Genomic DNA, 11,765 nt, shown 5'->3' on the forward strand with positions numbered 1-11,765 from the left:
GTTCACCCAAAAATTAAAATTCTGCCTTCTTTTACTCTCCCTCAAGTTGTTCCAATTGTATGATTTCCTTTTTTCTCTGCTAAACACAAAAGAAGATGTTTAAAGAAGTTGGTAATAAACGTTGCTGGTCCCCATTGAACATAGTATTTTTTTCCTCTACTATGGAAGTCAATGGGGTCTATCAGTCGTTTGGTTACGTTTCTTTAAAATAGCCCACCATTGTATCACTGTATTTTGGTACGGGCCCAGCAAGATGGTTTGTACCAAGGGCCCAAAATTGGTCTACGCCCTGATTAGAAGACTTACAATTGTGAGACAGGTTGTCAACTGGTGTCCATTTCTTTTACTGTCTATGGTTTTATGACAGTGAAAACAGTGGTATACAGATAATAGGAATTGTTTGAAAAATACAGGTTTTTTTACAAGCGAAACATGAACACATGCTATATTGCACACTGTAAACACAATCAAAGCTTCAAAAAAACATATAAAATGTGACCTTTAAAAATAAGGATCTTTACCATCATAGCAGACAAATGTGTAGTAAATAGTCACATGATGAAACACCCTATTTATCATTAACCCTCGCGGACTACTGTTGCGCTTGAACAGAACAAAACATAAAACAATCCAGCCCTGGTCCTCCCTCATCCAACACTGTCGTCACTCCTCCTTTTGCAGTTTTTTTTAGCTATGAATTAGTTCCCAGCTTGCTTTGCATATGGCTGCATATGGAAGTACCAGGCGGGAAGGAAATCGACCGGAAGTTGAAGTCGGCTGCGTGCTGCCATCTTGTAGCAGAACTTCACTTGCGTTAGCATCCCATTGACTCCCATTCATTTGCCGTCACTTTGACAGCGAATAACTTTACATCTGAGGAGACTCTGTCGCCAGTAGAGAAATTACCGTACAGACAGGAGGATCTCGCAGGCAATTAACTTAATATGGCGTACTGGCGTTACATTTTAAAATACTATACAAAAAATTAATCAGAATGCTTACTCCTGCTCACTCACGACAAGAACTCCCTCAAGCTCGCCGTCTCTGCAAGATTAACGATGGCAGTTTGCACGCACAGCTACTAGAAGATTTACATCTGTCAGACAGGTTGCTGACGTCGTCAAGCTTCGTTTGAGTTTGCGCGTCGGAACGGAAGTGCTAAAAAACGCTAAAAATGGGCTTCACTTGTCTCAATTGAGTTCCAATGGGGTCGCTGTGTCCATTTCTTTTACTGTCTATGGAGAGTACAACAGGCCTTACTCAATCACAGACGTTTTAAATTATAGTTTGCCGACTTAAAATATGCTGATGTGCAGTTTTATATTTTATATATCATATATCATACCTCATATCAATTGACCTAAACCCATAGACATTATTAAACATATTTTGTTTGATATTCTTTATTAATATTAATATTTTGTATGATATTTTGTTTACAAATATATGCAGGCTTCATAAATTTAGACTGTTTTGACTGTCCTTAGTGAGTCAAATAAGTTGCATTTCAAATAATCTTATATTTCAGGTTAAACATGGCCTATGGGCAAATGAATTGTTTTAATAATAATTCATTGTTTTAAAAATAATAAGGTCAGCTGATAAAAGAGTATGACTTCCTTCTCTTAGAAGAATTCGCCATGATAGAGGAAACATAAAAATAATTGCATAGGCAGTGATTAATTGATATGATGCAATAGTTAAATTTCAGATAATGGGTCCAGTGGCCTGTTTTTGTACTGCTGACTGACAAGTTACGACGATGAGATCATCCAAAACACTGAAGCATCTTTATGTACGTTGCAGTGTGACATGAAATTTAAAGATGACATCATAGTTCAGCCACGCCAGCGCACTGGCCTCTCATTGGCTCGAATCCTTGATTGATGTAAAAACAATATATATTTGACGTGCATAGTGGACGCTTTTAAACTCAGTCAAGATACGATTTGCAGCCTTTTTTGTCCGGCTGTGAATGCAGTGCAGAATCGCAATAGTGCAGAATCACGCTGGCACACGTTGGCAGTTACTGCGCATGCTCGACGCGCAATGTCCAGCCTTGCCAAGACCTGCCCCTATTCTTCTCCAATGAACGGGCAAATTTACAAGCGGCTAAGCGTTCACTACAGATGGCCGAGACGGACGGTGACAACTTGAGGATGAGATGTTGTTGACAAACCACTGAATATCTGCTAAATGCAACGTTGGTGCCCAAACAAGAAAGTCTTTTCTTCGATCCTGCTAAAATCAGGTAACGTTAGAGTGCCATATCATATCCTAAGGGAGCCGCATTGGCCCGGCTGCGCGCGTGCCGTCCCCGGTTGCATGTGCATGACATTTTATTATATCGCATGTCTAATAGAAAATAATAACCAGCTAAGTCAGCAAAACGGTATTCGCTTTGAAAATTAATAAAGGTGAAAAGCGAATTGCATTTAGAGCAAGCCCTTTAGCGATCATGTCATTTCAGCAACAATCCGCAATGGATCCTGTCTGCAGCCAGACTCGACAGATGGTGCGGACACACCGCATTTCTTCTAGACGTTAGAAGTATTGGGCTGCGTTCTATGTTAATTCAAAAAGTGTTCAGTTAAATTTGTCCAATAGACATTAAAGCTGCACCTCTCCATATCGATAGCACTATTTAGGCTACTCAGTCTTAGTGATTTATAAAGCCATGTCTATTAATGTGTAATGAGACGTTACTTATTTTTAAAACCATATTTAACCCTTTTGCAGGTGGGTTTTTGTAAAAGCCGTTGGGGGTGAAGCTACCGGTACAGCTACAGATATTGGAGAGGACAGATCTGTTTTTCAGAGCTGCTGGCGAGAGCGCGCGACCTTTCTGGAGCGCAGGCTGATTTAAGGACCACGCGAGCGACCGGAAAATGAACCATGGCAACCGCATCTTTCGAGAAAGAGCTCGAGCGCACTTTTCATCATTTGCGTTCATTTGCCCTTTTTGGAGAATAATTAATCGGGTAGTTTTATGTGGTTTATTGGTTATTGAGCTGTTTTTGTAAGTGATTGTTTGTAGTGCATCTGACGCGGGATATGGATATTTGGACTTGGTTGCGTTAAAGGGACCCGCCGCCTGTTGTCCATCATAATGGATCAAGATGATAACCAAGAAACATGTGAACCCCACCGCATGCCCTTTACGGGCCTAACCGGATCCGGCCTTCGTCGTACCGGGCTCTGCGGAGTGCCGTGTCCAGCCTTGCACGGATTGACGATTTTTGCTGTGAAAAAATCGGATCCGGGTTCTTCTCAGAAGTCTTTAAGGTAACTTTGCCTCTTTTTATATCTACCAATGATAATCCATGGTCGTAGATTTTTTACAGTGGTCAAGTTTTTTTTCTGACAGATGTTTGGTTGCACCTTCTGATGATTTGCACTTTAAATAATTAGTCAAGTTAAGAAGCAGTAAGAGAGAGTTTTCATGATTTGAACAGTCCATGGATTTCATAAAATACTATTAATTCTGAGCATTCAGGCCGCTAGTGAAATTAATTCACAATGACTTGTGAGATGAGAGATGAGCCTCTGATTTACAACCTTAAACTATAGTTTATAATGGAAACTGATTATCAGTATTCAGTTTGACCAATATGTGTGTGTAAAACTTTTTATTTGTTTATTTTTTGTTACTTTTATTTATTTTAGTAAAATTTTGTCTATTTTGTCTACCAATAAACGGGACTTCTGTCAAAATTTTCACCAGCAATTTTTAAATGATAAAATTTAGCTTTGTTGGTATAAATGTTGGTATAAATTAATGTATTTAGCTTGATTCAGTAATGTTAATGATTAATGAAAACCAGTTAACATGATAACATTTTTGTTAAAATGTTTTCATTAAAGAATAGCAGTGCTGTTAAAAAAAGCATTGTTTAATAATAGCCATAAAATAAAACGCCATAAACATTTATTATAATATTACAAATAATCCATAATTAATATAGCAATTTTTTAATGATCATTTCAATTTTGTGTCAAAAAAAGAAATGGATTCAGAACATTGTTCACAAAGAAATAGTTTAAACCAATTTGAAAGCATACACTGGAATTTGAATAACTGTGTAGTTTAAAAAAAGACACATATCCTGAAGTCTCACAGTCTCATTCATCTTGTATATAATACAACAGAGTCATATGTGTCCATGTTAAGAGCAGCAGTGTATATGATTAATGATAAAACAGGTTGGTTGTACTCGACAGTATAATCAGATTACCAACCTGCCCTAATCTGTCTGCCTCTTCACAGAGGGGTGTGTGTGTGCTTATTGGCCCATGTCTATTGCTTTCATTTGAAAGTTTGTCCATCATTGTCCCATATTTAATAACAGACACTCCTTTCATACTTTTTAAGAACATTGTGGACCACAATGTAATTTTATTTTATTCTTTACTGTTTTGTGTGTGTGTGTGCGTGTGCGTGTGTGTGTGCGTGTGAGCTGTCATAGTAGCTGTCATACTTCATTAGTGGTTACAGTAAAGTCAGAAAATACAGTAAAGTAACTAAAGAGGTCTAATTTCTAATGCATAACTTTTATTTGTATCTATAAATAAAGAAAAGCAGAGCAGTTTTGGTACATTTTTGAATATTTATATTTTTGCTCGACAGTAGGCCTAAACAACTACATATCATTGCAGAAAGCTGTGAATGTAACTTTTGAAAAATTTAATGTTTAATGAAAGTGGTTTGTGTTTGTGCCACCTCAAGAAAACTCATTTGTCTTTCATTTTCCTTTTTAGAAGTCAAAATGTATAAAACATTTGGTGTCACCGCAAAAAAGTGTAATAAAAGAATTAAGTCTAAATGACAAATGACTCTGTAAGGCACAGTTTGAAATATGAATGTATTACTGACATGCGGTTCTCAAATAGTTATAAATCAAAGTCGGCCTGATATCTGATTTATATACATGGGCTGGTGTATGTTGCGGTGTTTGGTGATGCCCATGTTTTGTGTGTGTGACGTTGCTGTGATGATGTCCTGGTTTCCTGCTGGTCAGATGGGATGATGGGAAATCCAGAAAGCCTGTTAGTGCACTAATGGCTTTAATACTCAGTATACTCTACTGGATCTTTCTCCAACTCTCTCTACCTCAAAAACACACAAAGCCATATTTATGTCAGTCTAACGCATGTTGCGGAGTAATTCTGCCTAGTAGGGCCAGAAAAAGCTTTAGATACAGCTTTAGATACTCTTGTGCAGATGTACAGTAGATTTTATCCTGAATGAGAACAGGTTATTAACGTGACTGAATGAACATACTCTGCTGTGCTGGCCAGATGTGGAGTTTTAGGCACTCCGGCATAGTGTACAATTGAAATATTTTGAAAAGTTAAAAATTATGGGAGATGATAAGCACCCTACAGTTTCTACATACAGAAGCTTGATATTAATATATATAATTATTTCTGTTATAACAACTCTCTGAGAGTTTAACATAGTAATATACATGACAATGTTAATGTGTTTGGTCTTGGCAGAATATATCTGCTACACTGCTGCTGCTGCTTAGACTCGCTACTTCCAAAACATCACAAACATGTTGCTATGAGCACGTAGAAATACTGATGCTGCACATATAAACATATATGAAAAAACATATAAACACACATGCAATCACCCTGTAGCAGATGTATAGAGGTGAAGCTGGGAAAAGTGTGGGGGGGGGTGCAACTTTTTTATGTTTCTGTACTCAATTGGGGTAGAGCATTGTGCCTATCAAGCACAAGGTTGGGAGTTCGATTCCCCAGGAAACATGATAGGTAAAAAAATATTCCTTGATAGCCTGAATGCACTTTTTAGCTCCGCTTGGATAAAGCGTCGCTAAATGCCATAAATAAAATTTTTTTCATTTTAACTGATACAGCAAAAATATTGATTTTAATGTAAGAGATGCCCCAAACCCCTTTATACAACAGGCCAAAAATCTGATTTGATTCAAAAAGTAATGTTCAATCACATTAAAAAAATTGCCCTTAATGTTTCCTACCATGTATCCTGAACATAAATACATGCTCTCAGTTTGACATTTATTATGCTGCTTTAATTTGTTCTAAATAACAAACACATTTTACATATGTTTAAAAGTACTAAATTTGTTCCTGTGCATATGAATTCTATGAACTACAGTGCTTTTCTTAGAATATCTGCTGATTACAACAGTCAGATTTTGCCCTTGACAAGGCAAGGTTGATTGCTACTCTCAAAAATGTGCTTTGATATGTTCACTTGTAGAAGTCTATGGTTAAATCTCCAATTAGCAGTCAAAAGCTGCAAATGCATTTGCTGAAGATATGACTAAGGTACCCATGGTGGTAAATACTTGTTTTTGGTTGAGTACCAGCTGTAGCATGGCACGCCATAATCAAAAAGGCAAAGGGTCATGGGCTTGTTTGGCCATCTCTGGTCTAGTACATGTATCATACAAATGAAATAAGTCTCTGAATAAGTGTGTGTGTGTGTGTGTGTTGTGCAGGTGCAGCACAGGATCACAGGGCACGGTGATGGCTCTGAAGATGAACACACTGGCCAGCAACAAAGCCAACTGCTGAGAGAGGTGCAACTCATGAACCGCCTTTGCCACCCCAACTCCTCAGGTGTGGGATTTAACATTGGTCCTTTTTTGTACATAAAACCGGGAATACTTCCTGCTCTGTATTCATTGAATGATATAAAATACAACAGTGTAATGGCATAAATAATATTTTTCTTGGGTTATGTATTTGTAGGGTCTGACTTAATGTGATAAAATTTATATGTATCCTGTTGAAAAATGATCCAGGTTGAAAGTACCATATCACAAAAGGAATACAAAAATATATAGAAAATAAAAAGTTGTTCTCACCTTCATTAGGTTTTGGGGTTGTGTGTGTTCATGAAGGACAGCTCATGCTCTTACAGAGGTAAGACATTGCATAGAAATCCAGACTTCAGGAGTAAATGGACTGTCGGGTTGATATGATAATAAATGTAATGTCACCGTTTACAGTACATAAATGGGGGCAATCTGGAGCAGCTGCTGGACAGTGACATATATCTGTCATGGATCGTGAGGATAGGTCTGTCTCTGGACATTGCAAGAGGGCTGCAGTATCTACACAGCAAGGGCATTTTCCACCGAGATCTTACATCAAAGGTACAGACACAATGACAGTCATATATGGTTTATTGTGCCAGCAGCTCTGTCTGTTCATTTTGTGCTTGCTGCACGCTGGAGACATGGGACAAAAAAGAGCATTGCAGTGATGTCGTGTTTTTATAGGCCCAACCATCACCGTTTTTCTTGAAAAAGTAGATTTTTTCATGGGCTTTTTTTGATTAGTGCAGAAACTAAGCTGTGATTAGCAAAAGTTGATTCATACACATTTTGTTAGTCATGATCATATTCATAAAGGAACACTAATTTGATGAATTTTGATGTCTAAATACAATCTCCAGAAGTACAAATTGAACAAATAACACACTGGTTGCATGATTTTAACGTCACTAACATTACGCTTCTGATAACAATATTTTAGTCTATATTTAAAAAACATTTACCTGAAAATCTGAGTAGGAATTGTTTGCAAGATTGTGATTATAAACACAATGAGGCTTTAAAAGTAAATTAGTGAATAGATGAGTTTAATTGGTCAGCGTGATGAGGTTAAATTTCCTTAATAATCAATGTATTCAAACAGACATGCTAACATTTTAACTCGTTTTGGGTTTTGGCCTACAAAATGTCATCAATGCAGTATTCTATGAATAAGGCTAAGAACCTTGAAATACTCTACCATTATATCCTATGAAATACCCTGACTAGACTACTGTACTATACAGAACTGTCTGGTCCGTTGTGACAATGGTGCTTTTACTGCTGTGGTTGGGGACTTTGGGCTGGCAGAGAAAATCCCTGATTACAGGTCAGTACATCTCTCCTTTTGACACACATTTGATGATGACATTTAAATGGATCAGTACTTAAATAGAGACACAACCAAAAGTATGACAGCTATCCAGAAAGGCTATATTCCAAACATAGGCCAAATATTGATATAAAAAAACCTATGCTTTGTCTTGCTTGTCTACAGTGATGGTGTTGAAAAGCAGCCGTTGGCTGTTGTGGGCTCCCCCTACTGGATGGCTCCGGAAATGTTAAGAGGAGAGCTGTACAATGAGAAGGTTTCTTATCTTTCAACACTAACAAGTCAGCGTCCAACTCTACTTGTGTGCCTGTGAAACTTTATTCATCTCATTTTCATACCATAGGTGGATGTTTTTGCGTACGGAATAATCCTTTGTGAGATTATTGCTCGAATTGAGGCTGACCCAGATATCCTCCCACGAACAGAGGTACATAACTGCACACCACCAAATGAAGCATAGAATCAACCACAGAATCATGTCAATCAACTGATCAAGCTTAAAAAATAAAACTGTTCAGATTACTTTAATAACTAATAATTAGTAGCTAAATTTAATCTAGCCTCAGCCTATGTTTATATTTTCTATGTCTGGGTAATGATAACTGAAATGTTTATATTCTGCAATTGTATTAAAACACAAAATATATCTGTTATACTAAATGTAATCAAATTAATGCAAAAATAATATGATTATTTTGCTTTTGTTTTCTTTGCTCCCGTGTTTATTTCTAAATATGATGTGTGCATATGCATAAGCATATAGTGTATTCAGATCCATTCTAAGAATTCAACGAAGTTAAATTTTTCATGACCACTTCAGATTAGACTTTGATATCAATGTTTACTTTTTAATTTCATGTCTCCCTCTGCTGGTGAAGCAGCATGGTGTAGTATATTTCCATAAAAATAGGTTTTTCCTATTTTTATCTTTTTATTTATTTATTTTTAGAAAACAACACATTGTTAATTATTGCAAACATCCAGATTAATCTTAAATTTTCATGTGAAGATGCCTGGACAGAGCAGTAAATATCATCTGGCTGTTTGTCTGTAGGATTTTGGGCTGGATGTGGACACCTTTGAGCATATGGTGGGAGACTGTCCACCTTCATTCCTTCTTCTGGCTGTCAGTTGCTGCAATGTAAGCCACATATGCATATATACACTCAGAAGTTCAGTGTAGTGTACATGTCATGCTCTCAGTTGTATTTAATTTGTTATGCTCTTTCTGTGGTAGATGAGTGCAGACAGTCGTCCTGCCTTTTCTGAAATAGTAGTGACACTTGAGAGGATAGAGAGAGAGAGGAAGATGAGTGAAGCTCCAATCATTCTAGGTAAGTATGTTACAGATAACACAGGCAGGGGTTGAAAGGATTAAATCAGTGCAATACATTAACAGTAGTAGTAATTTTAAAATAGATAGATTTTTTAAATAGAAAGTTTTTTTCTAAATTGTAATAATATTTTACAATTAAAAAATAATAATTAAATGCAGCCTTGGTGAACATAAGAGACTAAAATCACTTTTTTTATTACTCTTTTTACATCCACCAATAAATAATTTAGCAGTTTTCTCAGTCCTCTGACAACCAATCCTTGTTGTGGTTTCCTCAGAGCCCATTGTGATTGACGTCAGTCCGTATAGGAGGAGAAGCTCTCCATGCTTTCCTGGTGACCAGCGCCTGTCCCGTAGTCAATCAGACGTATTGCCCCCTGCCACTTCACCGTGTTTAGGCACACCTGCACGTGTCAACCCATTCTCTCTTCGCCAAGACCTCAACGGTGGTCGCATCAAGCTGTTCGACACCCCTAGTAAATCTGTCATCTCCCTTACCTTTACCCTTCCACCTCCTCCAGACCCCTGTGCCTCCCAACCACTAAACGGGAGCCTGGGGCTCCGGGGCCCTCCTCGAAGGTGTCGCTCCCTGCCATGCACCCCCGAGCTGGGACGACAGCTACCCTCCTGGGACCAAGAGGAGGAGAGGACTGAATATCTCAGAGACAGAATGAAAGAGAACGAGGCAGAAGTATGGCAAGACGAGGTGGTGGACTCAGGCCTGGTTCTGGACTTAGATATGGTGTCTTTAGAACGGGTAGAAGAAGAGGAGGATGAAGAGGTGGAGAAGGAGCGACTGAGCCTCACAGAGCCCATGGACTGTAGCAGCTCGCCCGACACAGCAGAAGGAAACGTGTCAGGGAAGCAGTTTATCAGCGGTTCTTCTTATTCCTCGTCCTTGCAGTCCAATGGTTGGGCTACACCCATCTCTAATGGACCACCGTTATTACCTCCCCTTCCCCGATTGGACAATAACAATGGACTGCTGAGGCCTGGGCGGCCAATAGCATGGGCAAGACTGAACGGTTACCGAGGCCCCGCTCCGGAGCCTTTACCACCCACTACCGAACAAGGCGATGTGATTTCTTGTCCAGCCTGCTGTCTGGCTGGGTTCAGCTTCCCTTCTCTGTGCCTGCGTAGAGCTCCTCCCTCGCGCCGTGGACCTCTGCGACGACCGTACAGGAACTTCAACGGAGGCGAAGCATCCGCAGCCACAGCAAAGGGACTGTTCTGTCGGGGGAGCGATGGGTCTGGCTCCATCCACAGCTACTTGTGAGCCAGGCTTACCCCTCCCAGAGGCACAGACCTAAAGATGACCACTGCGACATCTCAGAAACTGCAATGCCACACAGTGAGTGCAGTGTGGGTTGATGTAAAGGGATAGTTCACCCAAAAATGAAAATTCTGTCATTTACTCACCTTGATGTTGTTCCAGACGTGTATAACTTCAGTGTGAGAAACACAAACAATGTTTTGAAAAATGCCACACTGTTTTTGTCCATACGGTGAAAGTCAGTACTATTTCATTGGTTGGATCTTTAAATCATTCTTTGAAATATATTCGTCCTATTTTACAGAATAAAGAAGTCATATGATTTTTGGCATGAGGGTGAGTAAATAATGACAGAATTTTTTAGGGTTCCAAAATATATTTAAAAAAATTAAGCAGATAGTATCATATGGCTTTGTGCGATTGTCAAATTGCATAGGTTGAAACAGTTTCGACTGAGAACACATGTCTAAATGAACAGTGTTGCAGCAGTGCATTTATTTTAAAAATACTTTTATTATAATAATTTTACGGTTGTACTATAAAATAAAATTGTATTTATTAAATTTCCAATTTTAAAATGTCCATTAAATGCTATTACAGTATATTTATTTTTTTGTTTAATTATTTTATTTAATAATATAATAAAATCATAATATTAATTGTTACTTTGTAGTCATTTTGAATAAGATAAAAACAATGGCAATTTGGCCTATGAAAGCTTAAGTGGAAAGAGATTACTTAAGAGATTACATAATATTTTTAACTTATGTTTTAAAAAAAAAGTTGTTTCTTGTAGTGTTATTCAATTATTATTTTATTTCTAGAATGATTCCCACCCCCAAAACATTGCACAGTATTCAAGCCATCTGCTGAAAAGTGTCTATATATATATATATATATATATATATATATATATATATATATATATATATATAGCATTATGTATTGCATTATATATAGCAGTAAAGCTTTTTGTTTTTGGGTGAACTATCCCTTCAAAGGTGTGTACAGGATAGAAGTGACACACAGGATAGAAGTGAGGAAGAAAGGCTTTCTGGTTCCATAGTGCCAGTTCTTTATCATGGTCTTTTTGCCGTAATTCAGAATAACTTAATACCATTACTGTTCAATAATGGCTGCTTTTCATTGTGTGCTCTTTTTGGCTCCATAAATGTTTGATCGACTGAAAGCCACTGTGTTTAAAAGGACATAAATACTGTGTTTGTAGTA

General features: G+C 37.9%; 1 pseudogene; it reads left to right on the forward strand.

Annotated features, from left to right (window-relative positions):
• The first annotated feature begins 3,109 nt into the window (after positions 1-3,109).
• LOC113071256 (dual specificity testis-specific protein kinase 2-like) lies at positions 3,110-11,045 on the forward strand (annotated as a pseudogene).
• The last annotated feature ends 720 nt before the right edge of the window (positions 11,046-11,765 follow it).

Source organism: Carassius auratus, unplaced genomic scaffold, assembly GCF_003368295.1.
Source record: "Carassius auratus strain Wakin unplaced genomic scaffold, ASM336829v1 scaf_tig00006720, whole genome shotgun sequence".
Lineage (NCBI taxonomy): Eukaryota > Metazoa > Chordata > Actinopteri > Cypriniformes > Cyprinidae > Carassius > Carassius auratus.